This window comes from Neoarius graeffei, chromosome 10 (genome assembly GCF_027579695.1).
Source record: "Neoarius graeffei isolate fNeoGra1 chromosome 10, fNeoGra1.pri, whole genome shotgun sequence".
Classification (NCBI taxonomy): Eukaryota; Metazoa; Chordata; class Actinopteri; order Siluriformes; family Ariidae; genus Neoarius; species Neoarius graeffei.
The window spans coordinates 16,333,124-16,355,490 of record NC_083578.1 but is presented as its reverse complement, the minus strand read 5'-3'; the positions used below and the strand labels follow the sequence as shown (position 1 = coordinate 16,355,490).

At 42.0% G+C, this 22,367-nt stretch overlaps 1 protein-coding gene across 3 annotated transcripts in view; it reads left to right on the top strand.

The window, feature by feature from the left end:
* Nucleotides 1–22,367, top strand: part of rab11fip1a (RAB11 family interacting protein 1 (class I) a) — a 47,890-nt gene that overhangs the window by 5,670 nt on the left and 19,853 nt on the right. Inside the window, exon 1 of one of the 3 annotated variants that reach the window (XM_060931358.1) lies at nt 11,826–11,925. The exons of the other annotated variants lie outside the window; for them this stretch is intronic. The gene's annotated coding sequence lies outside the window, so the exon portion shown is untranslated. Of the gene's footprint in view, nt 1–11,825; nt 11,926–22,367 lie in introns of those variants that run through there. 3 annotated transcript variants of the gene reach the window in all.

Here is a 22,367-nt window from a genome sequence, read left to right as displayed (position 1 = left end):
TGATGGATTTTGATGAAACTTTACACATTTGCAGTATACCACGTGATGTGCATGAAGGAAAATAGTCCCAGTCTGATGTTTCCAAGGAGAGATAATTCAACTTATTCCCTTGCATATGGCAATACATGATGACAAGCTCGTAAGCACAACTCCTCCTAAACGGTTTGATGAATTTTGACGAGCAGGGGAGTATTCTATAGTGAGTTTACTCACGATTCTAGCTCATGTTTTCAGATCGTACATACCGCGAGGCTTAGTTTGCTCAATTCCCTTCTTTAAAAAAATATCTTTAGTGTGACATTTCACCTCAAATCCAGGACAAAACCACACACAAATATGTGACTGGGTTGTTCTTGAGGGCAGGTAGACCACATTCCAGCAGTTCAGCGATCGTCACGGCTGGCCTGTGTCCAGATCCTTCTCCCCTAATTTATTAAGGTGCGTATGGGGATTTAAGAGTGGCTGCATTGTTCTTACTTGGAACACTGCTTTAAATGCAGTCCGGTGAACACACACTCTCGTATATGGTTGAGTGATTTCTCTGCTACGGTTGTGGTTCGCCAATTAAGGCTCATGGTTACTGAATCGGAAGGTTAAAAGTTCAAATCCAGGCTGCCGCTGTTGAGTTTCCGCAAGGCCTTTAACCCTCACTGCTGAGTCACTGCATGTAAATAAATGCAAATGCAACACACGTTAATGCAGAGTTCAGCATCTTGCCACGAAAAGCACTTGACTCTGCTGTAATGTGGATATCCGACAGAGTTTGGGGAGAAAACGACCTTATATACATGTCGCTTTCTTTCCAATCAGTGAACGTAACTGTCCCAGGCCTGGCACTTCTGCCACTTTGTCGTTATAATAATAATAATAATAATAATAATAATAATAATAATGCATTTTATTTATAAGCGCCTTTCAGGGTACCCAAGGACACTGAACAGTAGAAAACAAACAATAAAAGCAGAACAATAAAATAACAATAATAAAATAATAAGAAATCAATAATAACAATAACAACGTTATTAAAAATCAAAGAGAAAAGGCCAAGCTAAAGAGATGTGTTTTTAGCTGTTTTTTGAAAGAGGACCGTGTTGAGCATTGGTGCAACGCTAGTGGCAGGGCATTCCACAGCTTAGGGCCATTTACACTGAAAGCCCCGTCACCCATAGAGCAGAGCCGAGAGTAAGGGACTGCTAATAGGCGGGCATCTGTAGAGCGAAGACTTAAAGGTAACTGATCTGGAGTTAGGAGATTTGATAAATAGGGAGGGGCCAGGTTATGTAGGGATTTGTAGACAAGTAAGAGAATTTTGTACTGGATGCGGTATTTAACTGGGAGCCAGTGCAGGTTGTATAGAATAGGAGTGATATGATCCCAGGGCCTGGTGTGAGTGAGTACCCCATCCAGCAGCTGAGTTTTGGACATATTGCAGCCTATTTAGTCGCTTGGCTGGGATGCCATCGAGCAGGGCATTGCAGTAGTCCAGTCTTGAGGTGACAAAATCATGTATAAGCGTTTCAGCTGCAGATGAAGTCAAGGAGGGACGGAGTTTGGAGAGACTTTTCAGGTGAAAAAAAGCTGTTTTAGTGATGCTTTTAATGTGTGAATCAAAAGAGAGAGTAGAGTCCAGAATAACACTCAAATTTCTTAATTCAACAGTAGTGGAAGTGAAATAACCAGGAATAGATAGCTGTGAGTGCTCCAGTTTTTTCAAGATAGAAGGGGTGGAAATGAGGATGGCTTCTGTTTTTGTCTTGATTTAATTTAAGAAAATTCTGCACCATCCAGTTGTTAACAGCATTTAGACAGTCGACGAGATTGGACGGAGGGAGTGGGTGAGAGGGTTTGGTATGAATATAAATTTGGGTGTCATCTGCATAACAGTGAAAGTTGAGCCCATAATGCTGTATTATGTGGCCAAGAGGAAGGATGTATATTACAAATAATAAGGGTCCCAAGACAGAGCCCTGAGGGACACCATGAAGGAGGGGTGATTTCGGGGATCTAAATTCTCCAACTGACACAAACTGTTCTCTCATGGTAAGATAAGATTTAAACCAGGCTAAAGAAGAACCAGTGATGCCAAGCAGAGTTTCTAAACGGCTCAATAAAAGATTGTGACATACAGTGTCAAAAGCTGCTGTAAGGTCGAGGAGAACAAGTATACTGACATGGCCAGTGTCAGCAGCTAACAGCAAATCATTGACAACCTTGACCAGGGCAGTCTCGGTGCTGTGCATGGCCCTAAACCCAGACTGAAACTTCTCCCAAAGATTATATTGAGTTAAATGCTCTTGGAGCTGATTGGCAACAATATGCTCAAGGACTTTTGCAATGAAGGGAAGATTGGAAATGGGGTGATAATTTTTAAAATCATCAATAGCTGCTCCAGGTTTTTTCAAGACAGGGCATGTTTTGTTCTGTTTCCTGTAATCAAAATACGAAGCTACTCAGGGCTAGAAAGAGGAGAAAAAAAATACAGAAAAAGGAAAAAAAAAACCCCACCTTTTATTTATTTGCAAAACCAACTGGAGAGCCAGCAGACTTCAGCATGATGGAGGAGGTGTTGATGCCCATTCCCCATTTTTTTTTTTTTTTTGACAAAGCTTAAACACCTAATGTTCTTTGATGTAATTAACAACTTTCACAACCTCTCACAGGGTTTCGTGAAGCTCTGGTACCGTACCATGCCCTTAGCAGCTAATGCTTCTGTGTGGGTTTTTTTTTTTTTTTAAAAACAAAAGTGGGGCGGCACGGTGGTGTAGTGGTTAGCGCTGTCGCCTCACAGCAAGAAGGTCCTGGGTTCGAGCCCCGGGGCTGGCGAGGGCCTTTCTGTGTGGAGTTTGCATGTTCTCCTCGTGTCTGCGTGGGTTTCCTCCGGGTGCTCCGGTTTCCCCCACAGTCCAAAGACATGCAGGTTAGGTTAACTGGTGACTCTAAATTGACCGTAGGTGTGAATGTGAGTGTGAATGGTTGTCTGTGTCTATGTGTCAGCCCTGTGATGACCTGGCGACTTGTCCAGGGTGTACCCCGCCTTTCGCCCGTAGTCAGCTGGGATAGGCTCCAGCTTGCCTGCGACCCTGTAGAAGGATAAAGCGGCTAGAGATAATGAGATGAGATGAGAAAAACAAAAGGAAGCGATTCCACATTGTTATCGAGGCTGCTCTGCCCGTTGTCATGCCAATGCACTTTTTGTCCAGCTCAGTCCCACTGAATGAAATGTGTATAAAAATCTGTAACAGGCACTACAATCCAAGGCGCAATTTTATTTCTTTAAATTTTATTCCCCCCCTTCACTTTTCAGTGTTCGTTTAAGATACCGCACAGTTTGGAGGAACTCGACTCTGTCTCTCATATATTACTGGCTATCTGAAAGACGCACAGAGACGCGTTAATAGACAGCCAGTAATTAGACGCAGGTGACATGTGACCTGCTCGTTCAGCCTGACTCCTCGCCAGTCACAGCCGACGCTCGATCACACCCTCACTGCCACGATATCCAATGCAGAAAAAAAATCTCTGCTGTAGTGGTGGATTTTGGCAAATTCGCACCGAACAAATACTGCTCTTCGAAGTCGTGATTCGCCACATCGGTGGATTCATTGAGCGGTAAAGCGAGACGGTCGCGAGCTGAGAGATGCTCTGTTCTCTGGTACTCCATGTCCTCAGACATGTTACAGACCTTCTGATGAAGTGCATCGTTTGACAAAGGAAATTTTCCATTTTTTTGCTTCTGATGAGAGTAGAAGTTCTTCTGCAGTAGTATGGGCCTTTTTACACTTGGAGACTTGATATGAAACCAAACAGGAAGCACAGAGTGCCTGTACTGTACATGCATGTTCAAAAGCAGTGGCGAACCGTTACTATTAGAGCTGGGAGCTCAGCTAACACTTAGCCAGACACCCAAAAACAACAGGGCAAAGGTTTTTGTAAAGCCTAGGTCACAACTGGGTGTACGATTTTTTATTTTTATTATTTTTTTTTTTGGCCATGCGATTTTTGGCGTTTTCCAAATTGCTGCGTTTTTGTTTTTTTTTTGTTCGTGGAGAAAGATGCACGTTGGCCGTTAGTTTGTCTTGCAACCTGAAAAAAAACGTAAGCGCCCGTAGAGTTTGTTTGACATGACGAACGTCTGCGGCCAGTCTACGGCTCGAAAATCAGCACGTCACACGCGTGCCCTCCGTGCATTTCTTGCGTTTTTTTTTCCACGTAGACTGGCCGTAGGAGCACGTACGGCCGGTTGTGACCGAGGCTTAAGGGATTTGCGGCAGGCTGCCAGGTTGCTCCGTTGTGTGTAGCCGTCAATGCTGATTTTTAAAAGTAACTAAGGAAATGAATACTTGAGTCTGAGTGAAAACTAGTGCGTGGAAGAGTCTGGAGACAGAAATCTTAGTTTCTTGGTCATTAGCCTGTGCTACTTGCTCTCGATGGCACTGGCTTGACTGCTTTATTAGCATTCACTAACACTACTGATGAACGCTACACCGGCTGGAAGGTGACTTCACTGCTGCACCGAGTCGCGGTTAAGCTCACATTGGCCTTTGAGAAGGCTGATGGCGATAAACCTCCCGCTGTAACTCAATCTGATTGGTTAATTCATCTGTCGCTTCCTACATAAACATACACTGCCATGGCCTTCTGTCCCGGCAATGAGTGAGCAGCTCTAAACTCTTCTCAGCCTAGAGACAACAAACAAAAAATCTCACTGGATAATTCTGTTTTCAGGACAGTAACTCTTTCATTTGATGGAAAATGAGGGCAAATTAGAATCAGAAGAGAATAATTATAATGAAAGAAATTAAAGATAACGTTTGAAATGCTGATATGTTTGGGGCTTCTCTGAAGGCCTAGAAGGCTCTGACGGTTCCCCTCTATTCAAAAGTCTTTTGGAAAGCCTCAAGATTTTGGATCTTGCATTTTTAAATAAATAAATAAAACCTCTGGATTTATCTTTGTAGCTGGTATGTTTTGTTTCTGAATGCCTCTGGAACTTGAAAGGTTTCGTGGTTTTGTTAGCAAGCAGTTCATTAAACATGTTTATAACAGTGTAGGAAAACCTGGGTCATGCATTCTTCTATATTGTCTTGTAGGTTCGTACGTTATAAGCATTTAGCAGATACCCTTATCCAATGTACAGCATACCCAGAGCAGCCTGGGAAGGGGGTTAGGTGCCTTGCTGCAGGGCACTTCAGCTATTCCTGCTGGTCCAGGGAATCAAACCAGTGATCTTTTGGTTGGAACTGCTTCTCTAACCATTAGGCCATGGCTTCCCTACAGTAGACTGCAAGAATCTGTCCATTTTTGTAATGATGGCTCTAATGTTGTCAAGCCTACATGAGAAAGTTTAGTGCAGTGAAGCGTGCAGTGCACTCGCCAATCAACCCAGATCAAACATCTGATTGGATGTAGGGTTGAGGTGAGTGTTCAGTAGTTTGTGCTAAAGAACTGTAGATCCAGGATCGGTTTATAGAGGATGATGTTCGAATTGGGGCTGGGAAATGTGATCATGGATTAGTGTTAAGAGCTGGCTAATTTTAAAATGTATAACTTCTAACTCCAGCTGGTTGAGCACCGTTGATCGGCATGACGCCGTTAACTAATTTGTCATGTTTTAGTAAATTAACTACCACTTTTTAGCCTAGACCCTTCGCCTATTTCTTGTATTCTATAGGATCTTCTACCTCAAGTTGGCCTAGTGGTTAGTGTGTCCGCCTCTTGACTGGGAGATTGCGAGTTCTACTCATGGTTGGGTCATACTGAAGACCATCATAAAGATGGTACCTACTACCATCTGGCAAGGCATGCTGCAATACAGATGTGAGTAGGGAAGTCAAACTCTTGCGGTTACCAGGGGACTAGCCTCCTATTGTAACCCTGGCTGTATAGACGAGAGGCTGAGGGCTACGGAAACGGAGATCGGTGCTGCACCCATACACCTTTAGAGCTGGTTAGTATTGGGACAGGAGACTACCTGGGAAGACCAGATTCTGGTGTGATGCCCCTTTTCCACCAAAGCAGTTCCAGGGCTAGTTCGGGGCAGTGCTTAGTTTGGAACCGGGTTTTCTGTTTCCACTGACAAAGAACTGGCTCTGGAGCCAGAAAAACCGGTTCCAGGCTAGCACCAACTCTTTGCTGGGCCAGAGGAAAGAACCGCTTACGTCAGCGGGGGGTGGAGTTGTTAAGACCAACAACAATAAGACCGCGAAAGGTTGCCGTTTTTAAGCGACGAGAAGCAGCAGCTGTACAAACGCAAAGTCATTTTTTATTATTATTATTGTTGCTGCTGCTGCTTTTTCCGTGTTGTTTTTGCTTCGTTATTCGCGCCAAGGTTTATGCAAACGTAGCGACGTAACTGGTGTATACAGCGACGTAATGACGTGGCTTCCCTTAGCACCGCGAGCTATGGAAAAGCAAACTGGTTCTCAGCTGGCTCGCAAGTTGAACGAGTTGTGAACCAGCACCAGCACTGGCCCCGAACCAGCCCTGGAACTGATTTGGTGGAAAAGGGGTATGAGGGAGCCTTTTTTTTTTTTTTTTTTTTTTTTTTAAAAGCCTGGTCAGTTAGGTTTCCAAGCAACCAAAACATGAGCATGGGCACCAATATTACCACAGGCCTGTTTAGAAGAGTCTGAGGAGGAGGGTGAATTCACAAGCAGAGTCTCTCTTCCAACTATCTTGAATTTCATGCATGAATTTTTAAAGAATGTTACTCTGAGTAATGCAGGAGACTTTCATCTTTTTCATCATGAGAACAGCTCTCAGTAGGATCACACCCAAACACACCGAGCTGTTTTTGTCGCACCTGCCTCTCGCCACAGGGAACATAATTTACCTTCCAGTCAAGGGCTGGGAATCATCAGATACTTTCTTAGGGTTGGTCAGTGTTCATCTGTTTTGTTCTCGGCCCTTCCCTGTTGATCCACTCGCACGATGCAGAACAGACACTGCTGTCTTTTTTTACATTAACCGGCTTCCTGGTTATATTTAAATTTGCTCTATGAGATGGCTCCACCTAATCGGCACTGCACCCAGCATTGTTTGAGTTTCAGGTCATCAGGCAAGAGAGGGGGAGGGGGGGAAATCAATAAATACACCAGCGTCCATGTTCAGTGGGTAAAGTGCACTCCAGAGAATGTGACATCATCTGTTTGCACTCCAGGCAAACCAACCACACACGAACGAACACACACACACACACACACACACACACACACGTGCACGATCATCTGAATAAGCCACATGAAACTGGAAGCTATGAACTTGTCAAGGTCATGGCTGGAAAAAAAAGCAGAATGGAAAATACTGATTATTACTCCAATTTCATCCTTTTAGGCCTGAATAATTTGTAGTAAGATGATTGACGACCTGTCAACCTTAAATGTGCTGACTGCAAAGTCAAAATGTTTGGTTTCTATTGCTGTTGGAGTTTCGAGATGTTTCGCTGCTGCACACACACACCGTGTATCCTGTGTGTAAATGTTTTGCCGAGATAAAAAAAAGTATACCGCATTTTACGATTCTGGAGATCTGTGTGGGGTTTTTTTTTTTTTTGGTCCTACTTTTAACCAAAACAAATCGGCGTGGACAAACGTGGTGGACTCGGCTCTCCCGCCAGCCAAAAGCTAGCAGAAAAGAAAAGGAAAGCCTGCCTAATGAGTGCAACTTCAGATTTTCTGGAGAACCCTGAGCGACAAGCAAATCGCTTCCTGTGTGTATGCCCTTTAATTTTATCCTGATTGCTTTGGTATGAGAAATAAACCACTACCATTTTTGGAAGATGATCAACATTGAGGTGGGAACAGCAACTCCGTTTTGTCTCTGGCTGCAGCACAACACCGTTTTTCTCTAATGGCAGTTTTCTCCCCCGGTTGTTTTTTCTTCCTTAATTTATGTGAAGGCATGAGCAGAGAATCACATTTTGTGTGTGTGCACCTAATAAGTTTGGAGGAGGGGTTTAAAAACATGGAGTCCAGTGTGCTATTTTCCTCTTTTTCCATTAGTAGGTATATCAGACGCTCGCTGGCCGTGCTGTGAAAATTGTGCATGCAGACGCTCATCGAAGTTTCCAAACCTGTCATTGCTTAACTCTTTATTTTATTTCATGAATGCCATCATTAAAGGAGAACTGAAAGCAAATTATCAATTCTGTTTCTCATTTTATTAAATATAGGAATGCATTTTTGATTGCTATTGTCACTGCTATAGCAAGTTATGAGCGTTTGAAATCAGGGCTTTGAACCGGTTCAAGGAACGAAAACGAAAACCGGGAACTTTTTCTATTTCACATGGAACAGAAACGAAACCAGAAACTTTATTATTTTTTATGTTCCGGAACAGAAACACTTATTAAAAATAATGGTAACCGGTTAATACCGTTTTTTATTTCGTTCTTTAAAGTTTCCGTAGCCTACAAATAAAAAAGTCATTCTTCTACGCGAGTTTCTATGACCCGCTGGGGTTCACTTCCTGTGTGATGTTCGCTGACTGAATGGGGAGAGCGGGAGGGTGGACTACTATCACGTCTCCACATCTTAAATAAGAGGTAAATATTGCAGTCTATCGTTATTCAAAAACGTCAATTTCAAACAAGATATCAATATATTTGTCCACGTTAATGAGAGGCTCGCGAACATTAAATGACGTTAACCTCTGTTAGCCTATCAATGCATAGGGCCTGACTCGCCTTTGGTAACACACTAAACGAATTATCTTTCATTTTTGGCACTTTTTCTGTTTGTGTAGATGGGAAGACATGCTGAGAATCCAAATCACCAACATTTTGAAATAATTTTGAATTATTTCGTGTCTTATTTAATGAAGGTTGTAATAGAATTAGCCTACATTTGGCTTAAGCTGGATGAGACGGAGACATAATTTTATAGCCATTTGTTAAACAGCTGACAGGGAATGTAATTAACCGTTCCGGGAACGAAATTTTTTTTTTTTGTTCTAACCGGTTCGGGAACGTCTATTTAATGGTGGAACCCAAAACCGGAAACGTTAAAATTCCATTTCTGTTCGGAACGAACCAATAGGAAAAAAATTCTGGTTCAAAGCCCTGTTTGAAATATGCTCTGTAATACATCAGTCCATATGTCAAAGCAATGGCCGTAAACGAGATTCGTTGAGGCCTGTGTGAGAGGAAATCAAAGTGACCAACATCTGCCAACACTGTCAAAAGACGCGCGCGCCCTCTTTCGAATGCTGACGTAATCAAGCTGGAAGTTTTGTTTGTTTTGATAGCAATCAGGAAAGTTTGAAAAAAAGCAGGCAGTAGTCGTCATTTAAACTCGTTTTTGTGCAGTATTTCGTTTGGAAAACAGTTTTCAAAATGGCGGTACTGACACCTGGCTGACACTTACGTTTCGAAGTCTCGCACAAGTCTTGTGAAGATCGCGCGGATAAGCGACGCCTGCCGTGGACCAAACGAACTAAATTCACCATTACTAAAAACCGAACAGGCCGATAAGTATAATATTTAATTGCAATTAGTTGCCAATATGAGTCACGATATAAGGTTACTAAAACCGAAAACATAATTAACACGTTAATTAAGAAATAAAGCAAGTTTAAAAATGACTTCAGTTCTCCTTTAAAAAGCTTATTTCTGCTTTACAAAGAGATTTCTCGTTAAGATCTGTTTAGTACTTTGGGAGTAACGGCAGGTTGAAGTTGGTAAACAGAGTAAAAACTCTGCTTGCAGGATGTTGGGAAACTGCTGGTGCTTTTTGAGTCATGGGGAAAGCTCTCTCTCTCTCTCTCTCTCTCCTGATCGGTTTCCAACTGGATTACTCATGAATATCAATCAGAACTTTTATAGGGATGTTCTCTTGCTCTCTCTGTTTCTGATGAAGTATTCAGCAAAATTTTCCATCAGCTAGTTTTGATGTTGGCGGCACAGTGGTGTAGTGGTTAGCACTGTCGCCTCACAGCAAGAAGGTCCGGGTTCGAGCCCCGTGGCCGGCGAGGGCCTTTCTGTGCAGAGTTTGCATGTTCTCCGCGTGGGTTTCCTCCGGGTGCTCCGGTTTCCCCCACAGTCCAAAGACATGCAGGTTAGGTTAACTGGTGGCTCTAAATTGAGCGTAGGTGTGAATGTGAGTGTGAATGGTTGTCTATGTGTCAGCCCTGTGATGACCTGGCGACTTGTCCAGGGTGTACCCCGCCTTTCGCCCGTAGTCAGCTGGGATAGGCTCCAGCTTGCCTGCGACCCTGTAGAACAGGATAAAGCGGCTACAGATAATGAGATGAGATCTCAAAAGAGCAGTGCATGCAAGACAGCCCAAGAAACTTGTAGACCTGGAAGCCTTTTGCAAGGATGAATGTGTGAAAATCCCCCAGGTAAGAACTGAAAGATTATTAGCTTGCTACAAAAAGTGTTTCCAAGCTATGATACTTGCTAAAGGGGGTGTTACTAGGTACTAACCATGCAGGGTGCCCAAACTTTTGCTTTGGGCCCTTTTTTGTCATTTTGAAAATGTAAAAGATGAAAAAAATAAATAGTTTTTGCTTAAAATATAAAGGGAAAGCGTCATCTTTAACTTTTGTCTTTTGGAGATCATTTCATCTTCAACTTGCTTAACTGTTCACAGTAACAGCCATTTCGACCGGGGTGCCCAAACTTTTGCATACCACTGTATAGGAACTCCCATATGGCCTTTCATTTGGCACCATTACCTTTGACCTTGAATGACTCTGAAATGTCAAACTCAAGGTCACGGATTTTCCTAGGACTATAACCTGACAGCAGCTGATTGAGAAGTGAATAAAATAAGTGCTGCCAGGCGAGGTTTGTTTTGCCTGGCAACACTTGTTTATTACTTTTTTTTGAGTCACGTATTTCATGTTTTACCTCATTAGCGTAATTAATATTAATGAAATACTAATTTGCATAATTTTTATAAAATTTTTGTTTTGTTTAAACACTCTTGTATTCGGTATACAACCGTCTATGTGCCTGCCAATTTCCAGGTATATATCTTGGGGAAAAAAAAAAAAACTATTAAGAGGAAAAAACATTTGATCTTGTTGGTTAATGAGGCCCATTTTGGACCATGTGGTCCTCATACAGGATATTACTGCAGTTTTCTAAAAAATTTATCAGTTTCTTCAATCTTTGATTTGTAATATATCAAATGGATAAACGTATTTTAATTTTGCAAAAAGTATGTTTTTAGCATTCAATTCTGAATTCAGTGAGCAGTTTCAAGCAGTTTGGATTGAATTTTCACCTGATATACCTACAGTTTCCACAGCTATAACCACAGCGCTTCAGCAAGTACCTTTTAGTGTCTGGTTACAGGATTCCTGGAGAATGTTTAGTGTTTTGGCTCTTCATCGACTGTCAAATACACTCTCGTAATACTTGAATGTATTATAATACACACAGACATGAATCCTAATTAGAAATGGGCCAAGCTTAATACTGTCTTGCTAACGTTTTTTTTAATTTCGCCTTCTGCCATCCACAAGAGAGTCTGAGTATGGTACGATTTCCCTGTGGTGGGGAGAAAAGGGAAAAAAAAGAGGATTTTCTATCTCTGTGGTTAATTGGTTTGTTGAAAATAAAGCAGACTTGTACTGGGAGCCTGCACTCACTTCCTCTTGACATAGAGAAGTTGAGCTCAGTGATAAAAGCACGTTCACGTCACACCATCTCTCACCTGGAAGTCTCACAATAAGCCTCCTTTTATGTAAATGGAGAAGTTGGAGGCGTTTCCCTTAATTTGCCTGCTGAGGTCATGGTGTTTTGTTCAGATGTTCCTGAGAGAAAGGACCTGTCTGTCTGCCTAACGTTCACTCCCTGTTTGAGTGATTGATTTTTAAAAATAGCACGGAACATTGGTTTAATTGTAAACGCCGTCTCCTCAGTGATGCAGTATGGGCGTAGTTTGGCGTTTTGAAAGAAGCTCGCCGTTTCAGAACCAGGTGCGGTTACGCCAGTGTTAAATGTCGGGGACAAAATTGGCATCAATTGTTCTAGTCATTCCAGGCTGTGAACAAGGCGTGTTCGTGTCATAAACGTCCTCTGTCATGTTTAGTACTTCAGGTTTAATTGCAGGCCTTATCTTCTTATCGTCATCACTTGTGAGATGTTATTGTAAAGTGCAGAGTGCAGTTTGTTTTGCAGTTGTTGCTCTCTTTCACACACGCACGCACACACCGAGTATTGAATTCTGCTTCTCCTTTATCCTGGCACTTGTTGGTGTTGAGTTACTGTCCCACTTCACTGTAACGTTGATATGGGAGCATTAGCTGCTGGGCCGGCTTGGCTTTCCACCCTGTCCTTTGTCTCTTCTGAAGGAATGACCTGAAGAACGTGGTTACACACACAGATGTTTACACTAAAAAGTATATATTTGATTTTGTTCTATTTTACCAAAAGGGTTAAAGGAACATTCCAGTATTCCATGGACAAGCATTTCTAAACGTTAAATATTAACTTTTTATATTATATGGACACGAGTGTTTTACTGGGAAATGCATCTCTTGTGTTTTTCATACGAACTACATCGGGGACATTTCTCTGTGTCACTTGTGAGGAAATCAATGAATTGTTTTTTGATGAATTTGGGTACTTTGTGAATGTGTCTATATAATAAGAATCACATGTTGGCTGGAAGATATGAAGTTTATCTTCTCGTGTTGAAACTCATTTTTCATACGAAATACGTCATGGAGCTGAGCGACCATTTAAATAATATTGGCTGGTGTTGAGTGGTATACAGTCCATTCAGCAAGTCAGAGACTAGTTTATCATGCTAGTTGAATGGAATATATCTGATATACCACAAAAAAGCCAGCTATTTTATTATTATTATTATTACATACACTCTTCCAGTTTTTCAACATCCATTGGTATGTTTTTCTCTCCTATACAGAGAGAAACCATCAGGGCCTTCTAGACCTTCAGAGACAGCCCAAACATATCAGCATCTCAAATGTTATCTTTCATTTCTTTCATAATAATTATTCTCTTCTAATCCGGCCTCATTTTATCAAATTTGCTTCAGAAGTGAAAGGGTTACTGTCCTGAAAACATTTAAAATCAAGTAATCCAATGAGATGGGTTTTTTGTTTTGTTTGTTGTCTTGAGGCTGAGAAGATTTTTTTTTTTTTTTTTTTTTTTTTAAAAAGAGCTGCTCACTCACTAGTTAGGATTTCATTGCTGGGACAGAAGACCAGGGCAGTGTATATTTATGTAGGAAGTGACAGATGAATAACCAATCAGATTTTGATTTATAGTGGGAGGGACTAAAAATTTATCGCCCTAGACCACCTTGAAGGCCAACGCAAGCTTAACCGGAAGTCAGCGCAGCAGTGAAGTCATTTTCCAGCCAGTGTAGTGTTCATCAGTAGTGTTGGCAAATGCTAATAAAGCGGTCAAACCAGTGCTATCGAGAGCAAGTAGCACAGGCTAACGACCGAGAAACTAAGTTCTGTCTCCAGACTCTTCTTCCACGCTGCACGCTCGCTACAGTATTTTTCACTCAGACTTAAGGATTCATTTCCCTGCGTAATTTACTGAGTTACTTTTAAAATCAACATCGACAGCTACACACAACAGAGCGATCTGGCAGCCTGCCGCTAATCACTTGCAAAATCCTTTGCCCTGTTGCTTTTTTTTTTTTTTTTTTTTTTGGTGTGTCTGACTAAATTTTGGCTGAGCTCAAGTCCCAGCTCTAATAGTAATAGTTTGCCACTGCTTGTAAATACACGTGAAGAATATCTAATGAAGTTTTGTTAGCCTTTCAGGTGTTCAATGCGTCTTTCTCTTTCCCAGCAAACAAAGAAATGGTTCTACGCATACGCAGAAGAAAACTTTCTCCTTGGGTATTCGCATGAGCTCCGACGTGTGACCTCATGTCTTGACAACCATGCAAGATCATAAACCATATTCAACACTCCTCCTCCACTAGGTAGAGTGACATAATATGCGTAGGATAAGCGATATGCTAATAATATTGCATGCTATCAAACCAAATGAATGAAACCCGCTAGAAGGGAATAGAACATGTTTTTATTCCATCAAAAAAAGTGTCCTGTATGTATAATAATTCCTGATATTTCATGATGTCACTCCCAACGTTTTCCCGCTGACTTGGACGTGTTTGTCAAAATGGTGAACCGGTTCAAAATTAAAATTCTTCTGATTTAACTTGTGAATGTGTCCATATAATATAAAGAACATTACACGGCGGCGTGAAGATATGAAGTTTATTTTCTCGTGTTGAAAAATATTTCACAAGTGAGCAAAGTGCTCTGTATACTTAAAATGCACTGATGGTAGGAGGTCTAAAGAGTAGTTGTTGAGGGGTTTTTTTTGGGGGGGGGGATTTTTTTTCACCTTTATTGGATAGGACAGTGTAGAGACAGGAAATGAGCGGGAGAGAGACAGGGAGGGATCGGGAAATGACCTCGGGTCAGAATCGAACCCGGATTTATGGCATGGCGCCTTATCCACCTGAGCCACTAAAATGCCAAAGCTTTTAGGATGAGACGCATGAGAGTTTTCCTGTTATTTTCCCAACACTTGGAAATGTCAGTTCTTGGAGTTATCTTGCAATATACTAGGGGTGTAGTAGATCGAGAGTAGGTTGAAAAAGCTGGTGTATTTTTCTATTTTGCTGTCATCATCTGCAGTATGAATGCATGTAAAATGTATTTGTATATGCCCTAATGCCTCGGTCACAACCGGCCGTACGTGCTCCTACGGCTGGTCTACGTGCAAGAAACGCATGGAGGGCGCACGTGTGACGTGCTGATTTTCGGGCAGTAGACTGGCCGCAGACCGGCCGCAGAGGTTCTTTGTCATGTCAAACAAACTCTACGGGTACTTAGGTTTTTTTTTCAGGTTGCAAGACAAACTTGCGGCCAACGTGCGTCTTTCTCCACGAACAAAAAAAAAACGCAGCGATTTGGGGAAATGCCAAAAATCGCACGGCCAAAAAATCATACGTCCGGTTGTGACCTAGGGGCAATTCCATGTAAATGTCAGCCTCACCATGCAAAAATAAAGCAACATGTAATACATCAAAACCACTCCCAGAGATATCACCTAGGCCTGTATTTTACAGATGTGAATAAGTTGAACCAATTTGTAACCAACCTAATATGTCACTGTCAGTCTTTCTTTCTTATAATGTAAAACCCAAGCTAAAATCAACTTTGATCATGTACAATTCTATATTATTGCCACAAGCCACAGAAATGTATGCTAAAATCCACAAAACAGCAAAACAATAGCCATCCTAAATATTATTTAAGAACTTTGATAGTTTTAGCTGATATTTAGAGAGTTTTTCAAAGGGTTATAGTGGTTAAATTGCTGATTTTCTAAACATATGCCATGTCTATTTCAGACGCGTCACATCCATAACGGAATTTCATCACATCCATAACGCTGACTTTTCCTTCCGAAACTCTGCATGAAATACAAAATATTTTAAACAAAGATTTTTTAATATTCACCTTGGACCCCTCTATCAAACGGATATCTCCATTTCGACATTAGGTTTACAATTTCACAGAGTTTGATAAAAATGTACAGTCACCCAAGAAAAGTGATACTTTTTCTGTCACATCCATAACGCATCTTTTATTGGCGTTTTCTGGCATGCCCTAGATGTACTATGGGAATTGTTCTTGTTCTATCACTTCTCCAGTATGGTACAGCCTTAAAATATGCAACACCTGTTTAAATACTGGGAGACAATAAAACATGCACTGGGTCATTTGTTGCCATTTTGAGTTCAAGTGTCCCGTCCATAACGCTGGAATTGCTCCTAGGCTTAATGTTGATCTGTAAGACCATGGAAATCATGAAGGCTTCAAACTTGAACTCAAGTTCATCCTTTTCCCAAGTACACAAAGTCCACAGCGCAGAAGTGTAGAGTTGCGTCCTCCTCTCATGTCCTCCACGTTTTGAATAATTTATTTTACTCTTTCTTGCTTTAAGACGATTGAAGCTCGAACATGTTTTTTTGGCTTCTCTCGGATTAAAACGGTGCTCGACACACTTCTGTACATGCTCCATGGCAGTTGCTGTCTCTTGCCAAATATATTGCTAAATATTGTATCACGCCCTCATTGAGAAACCAAAGATGGCCAGTGTTCAAGAAAAAGTCAACAAGACTGGTGGAACAAGTTTGGCAGTTGAAGATCCAGGAGTATTTTCTCTGTAAACATGGATCCACATATGGACAGGACACTGATACCTGTGTGACATCATAGTTCCTGTAAACCTCAGATTAGGGTTAAAACTGTCCTCACAAATGGCTCGTTCCCAAAGCGGTATCATGTTCATGTGCTCAGACAGCACTTCCTTTCCTTACATGGAGGTTGGCTGTTTGTCTTAGCCGACTTGAAGCAGCCTGATAAGGCTTGCAATAACAGTCTGTTTTTGTGCCCTCCCCAGACGAATCTGAGCTCGAGGTTCGTGTTTCCTGGAGCCGTTATCAAAGCCATTTGGGTTCTGCCATCTCAAATTCTCCAGTGTAGAAAGCAGGAACATGTTGTTTTCTCTCTTGAGGAAACTTGAGGAAAAAACCTCAAGGGTCCCGCATACTATCTTTACTTTATGTACTACCCATTGTACAAGGTCGTTTCAAGTTGGCAGGTGGTTGTTTCCATGCGTCGAGTTATCAGAGATGAGCTCTTTAATCTCCTACCTCAAATAACTTGGCTGTTTGAGACACAGTTCAGCACAAAAAAAATGTAACGATGAAGTATAGTCTTGGATATGAGGAACGTGGAGGTTTCTGAAATGAGTGCACTCTTCATTCAAGCCAAGATTAAGATCTTTCCCCTTCACCTTAATGGAAGGAGCATGCTCTCATGGGATGGTGGCTTATTTCCCGTGGCTACAGTGCGTCACGCAGTAATGCTTTTTATGACTCCGTTGACTTTCAGCGCTTGCGTTAACTCCCTTATTTCTTGCTTACCCTGCTGATTCTGCTCTTACGCTGGCTTTTGAAGCTCACTCAGAACAACTGGAATGCAAATTGTTATCTTAGTGGGAGCCTTATCGAAATCCAAACAGTAACTTCTCTGGTTTTTGCATTCCTGTTTCTCTTGGTTCTCTTGGCACTTAGCTTTTTTTGGTCTTGGTCTGAGGGACCAACTCCAGTTTGTTTGGAGTGACAATTGTGGTGTATCTACATCAGTTGTTGCATTAACAACAAAGGCTTGTATACGCCATCTAATCTAGTGAGAGAGATTTTTACTGTGTAGTAAACCATGAAAAACAAATGTCTTAACTGATGGGGGTTGGATTACTTTGTACTTTTTTTGGTGTTTGGTCTGCAAGAAATCATTCCTTGTGAAATTAGACACGGTGTATTGATTGATTACATGCTTGCCTTTGCAGAATGCATTTAGAAAGAATGTACAGTATACATGTCCGTGTTTCCAGTAGGGACCCGGTCCTACAACACCGATAACTATAGGACTATACCTATTCCTGAATTTAGTTCCAGTCTGGAGCAGTCACACCACAACTATAATCCCGACTATAATATTGTTTGGTCCTGACACTCGGGGAAATACGGTAAATGCGTGCAACTTCGGAATAGAGATCTTGCAGTCACGTGACTGGAAAGTTAACAGCCGCCAACTGCTGCACTCATGTACAGAATGGATCAATTTCAACCGATGAACTACACTGCTCATTTTTCTAATGAACAGAGATGTATGTCTAAAATAAACGATCTACAGATTAGTGACCCTTATGGCTTACCGGACGTAGTTTTCACGACCGTGTCAGTGGATGTTGAACTGCTAGAGGTGGAATACCCGGACGTGTATAATTACCTCATTAACTTTCCCTCGCTGTTCAGTGGTGAAGCACTGCGTGCTTATAAATCTCTGGACAGTTATCTTTACAGAAATTCAGGATTTGTCAGCGACTCAGATGTGGCATCTTGTAAACAAGAAAATAACAATCCTCATTGGACGGGTAAGTCACTTAAGTATTGAGTATAGCACTGAGCAGCCGATAATAGAATAGAATAAGGTAATTCCAGCTGTAATTCCAAATCGTCTGTCTTGTTTACATGGATCTGGCATTGGAGAGGTAGAGGCTTGGCAGTGGAGATTTGAGTGGCTGTTTTCTGAGCTTAGTCAACAGGCCGGCTCTGCCTGCAGCCTCGCTTTTACTTCCTCTCCAACGCCGCCTCCTTTGCCTGCCAGACCCGATGATAATCCACGGAGACCCCGCTGGTCTCGCTATCTCGTCCGGAATGTTGTGCATGCGATGGAAATCGCTACAAACCGTCATTTTCTGCTGGAAACCAATGTCCAGTAAGTCCATACGGTTGTAGTGGATATTGAAGTCCGATACAGACGAACAACACGCAAAAATACACACAAACATAAACGTGCACAGGTAGGGAGAGCTTGTAGCCGCAGCCGTTGTAGTAGAATTGTATAGGGTTTTCCAGAAGAAAAGGTAGAACCAGAAGTAGAAGGCGGAAATATGGCGTTTGACCGACAAGATGGCGTCTGTCACAATCTGGATTGGCTGTGACGTCACATGCAAGTGCTCCATAGTCATGGAAGTTTTTCCCCCAAGTAGTAGCACATTATTCCAAGTCAAACCGTATAGTTCGGACTTCAAAACAACCCATGCTCATACTCCGGCAGTTGATTATAATACGGATAGGTCATGGAGTGGTTACGGATTTTAATACGGATGCTAATGATTTACAGGATTGGTCACGGACGTTTCAGTATATTACAGATTGGTTACCGATTTCGGACAGATGATGCATCAAGGATGATAAAAAAAAAAAAAAAGTCTAAAACGCATATTTGGACTGCTGAAGTTCATAATTAAAATCCCTTACCTGCATTTATATGTTTACCTAATTTACTATTGAGATTTCATGGAAAATAATCACATCTGTGAATAAAAGATCCGTGTCCCCCCCCCCCCCCCCCCCCGTGAATTTGTATTCTGTGACTTCATGATGCAACAAGGACGTACAAAGATGCCTGGGGAAAAACGGCACGTGCTCAGACGTCGCCGCATGGAAACAATTACCTGATTTTTGTCAGATCAGATGTTTTATCGGCTCAGGTCCAGGCCTGGAAAAATGGCTCCAGAAGCAAATCTCACCGATGCGGATAAACCCAGGCCTGGGCTATAGGTATCATTTATTGGTCTGACTTGAGCACCAACCACACAAACTGCAGGGGATGGATTTTATTTATAGCTATCGGTATTGTGGGACCGGGTCTTACATGTGTATTTAATACAACTGCAGATGTCAGATGGATGGACCTCAGACTCTCAGGCATGGTTCTGATCTCTGTATTCAGCTGCTTCTGCCAAAGGTTCAATTAATTACTAAATACATGTGCAGTACCAGTCAAAAGTTTGGAGACACCTACATACACTACGGTTCAAAAGTTTGGGGTCACCCAGACAATTTTGTGTTTTCCATGAAAAGTCACACTTTTATTTACCACCATAAGTTGTAAAATGAATAGAAAATAGTCAAGACATTTTTCTGGCCATTTTGAGCATTTAATCGACCCCACAAATGTGATGCTCCAGAAACTCAATCTGCTCAAAGGAAGGTCAGTTTTATAGCTTCTCTAAAGAGCTCAACTGTTTTCAGCTGTGCTAACATGATTGTACAAGGGTTTTCTAATCATCCATTAGCCTTCTGAGGCAATGAGCAAACACATTGTACCATTAGAACACTGGAGTGAGAGTTGCTGGAAATGGGCCTCTATACACCTATGGAGATATTGCACCAAAAACCACACATTTGCAGCTAGAATAGTCATTTAGCACATTAGCAATGTATAGAGTGGATTTCTGATTAGTTTAAAGTGATCTTTATTGAAAAGAACAGTGCTTTTCTTTCAAAAATAAGGACATTTCAAAGTGACCCCAAACTTTTGAACGGTAGTGTACTCATTATTCATAGGTTTTTCTGTGTTTGGACCATTTTCAATATTGTTCAACAATACAGAAACAGGCTTTTGTCTAAATGGGGGAACAGGGGTGCTGCGCCCTCTTACTCTCGGCGTGTGCCCCCTTACTGACTCCGTGAAAACATCCCAGCAACACTACGTGACAATGTGTCTGATCATCAAATACGTTATAATTGCTCCAAAAATATTCCAATCATAGTAGATACACCGCCAGACGGTGCAAAAACAATCCGAATTGGCGTTTTCCAGACTGAGGCGCCATGTTTAGTTGTTTGCTTGTCGCGGCTGCTCTCGCGAGATTTGACATGGGTTACATACAAGGTCGGCTGACTTGTAGAGCGAGATTTCTCGAGACTGAATGACCTTTCACCCACCGGCGCGGGAGCTTTTGACAGTAGTTCGCGAGTTGTTTTTGTTGACACTTGGGCATTTAAAGATGTCGTCATCCCGCGGCACGAAACGGAAGAAAGCCAAAGACTGTCCGGGGCAGAAGAAGATTACTTCTTTCTTTTTCAATGTTGACAGACAATTTGTTACAATTTCCCTCTCAGCCTCAGAATGTCCCATTGGAGCATTTTTCAAAGGCTTTGCACGGCGGGGGGGGGACAACCGGCACCATCCCCCCCCCCCCCCCCCGCTTCGCTCCCTTGCCATGGTGAGCGCCCTCATACTAAATTTTTCTAGAAAAAACCCTGCAGAAAGACATCAACTGTGAAATAACACATGGAATTTTGTGCTACAAAGTGTTTATGAAATGGGTTTTGTTTTATTTATTTTTAAATTCTTCAAACTACCCAGCGTGCTTACCTTAATGCTAAGTGTGCAAAGCTGTCATTATCTTAACCAGCTTCGTGAGGTAGCAGGGCTAGAATTTTGGCGCGAATCGATTCGCGTAAATTGTTCCCCAGGCGAATCTCAACGGATTCGTGCAAAATATTCAAGAAATATCGTAATTTTATTGTAAAATATCAAAGTAATCACTTCAACACACACATTCCACAAATTATTTCGATAAACAAACTTTCTGCACATGTGCAAAGTGGGTTTCACTCGCTTGGTGTCGCTTGCATCTAGTCCGCCGAGTAGTCGCTAGGTGGCTTTTGTTGTCAAGAATAACAAGATGGCGTACTCCAGCTCAAGTGATAGTCAGCCAAACACCTCGAAATCCGTTGAAAAAACGAAAAGAATATCACGGTGCGGTTTACAGGTGTGGGGCGATGACCTACTAGACAATTATGACTTCGACTTTGAAGATGATTTCGCGGTCAAGGCGAGGTGTAAGACATGCAGCCTGCACTATGACAAAATCAAAGCACGGTGGGCATTCTGTTTCACGGTCGATGATCGTCACGCATATATAGCCTATACAGGAGTCTGACACACGCACACGAGTGCAGTCATTCGGAATCAGAAAGACAAGACCAATGAAATGAATAAACACATGATAAACACACAAAAATACAGGTTACTGACATGAGAAGACCTAAACAAGATCCTCCATGGCTTGACCCCAGAATGTCAGACAGTGCAAGCTCTACTTCTGCCAGTACTGACTTGTATGCCGTTGTGCATCCTGACCCTGACTCGTGTGGTTGCTAGTAGTGGTGATGATTCCGACTCCGCTGTCAGTGATGAGGCAGAGTAAACTAAATGATAGTTTGGCATGACCCTGACACATTGGTGCAGTTAGGTTTTTGACATTCAGATGTTCTATTGTTCAGCTTTTGATGATTAAAGCCTAGGTCACAACCGGACGTATGATTTTTTTTGGCCGTGCTATTTTTGGCGTTTCCCAAATCGCTGCGGGTTTTTTTGTTTTTTTTTTGTTCGTGGAGAAAGACGCACGTTGGCTGTAAGTTTTTCTTGCAACCTGAAAAAAACGTAAGTGCCCGTAGAGTTTGTTTGACATGACAAAGAACCTCTGCGGCCGGTCTACGGCTCGAAAATCAGCACGTCACACCCTCCATGCGTTTCACGCGCGCCCTCCGTGCGTTTCTTGCGTTTTTTGCACGTAGACCGGCCGTAGGAGCGCACATGGCTGGTTGTGACCGAGGCATTAGGATTGAAATAGTGATGTTTGTTACTGTGAATAACTCTGTGTATTGTAACGTTTACTGTAAGTTACTGTATTTGCGGCAGGCTTTTGATGTCCTCGGCTCCATTCTTCAGTTGTTGACTTGATGATTAAGGAGTGAAATAAAGTGATAATGAGTTTGATAGTGTGTATAAATGTGTATTTTAATTACTGTAACTGGTACTGTATTTGTGGTTTGAGGGCCGAGTTGGAGGCCAACTGACTGCCTGTGAAAAGAATTCAAACTCGTACACACAGTCGCAACAAACACAAAAGTTGTTGAAATTATTTTATTGGATTCTCGCAAAACGGTTTTGCAAGAATCTAAACAGATTCCTGCAAATTTTCACGA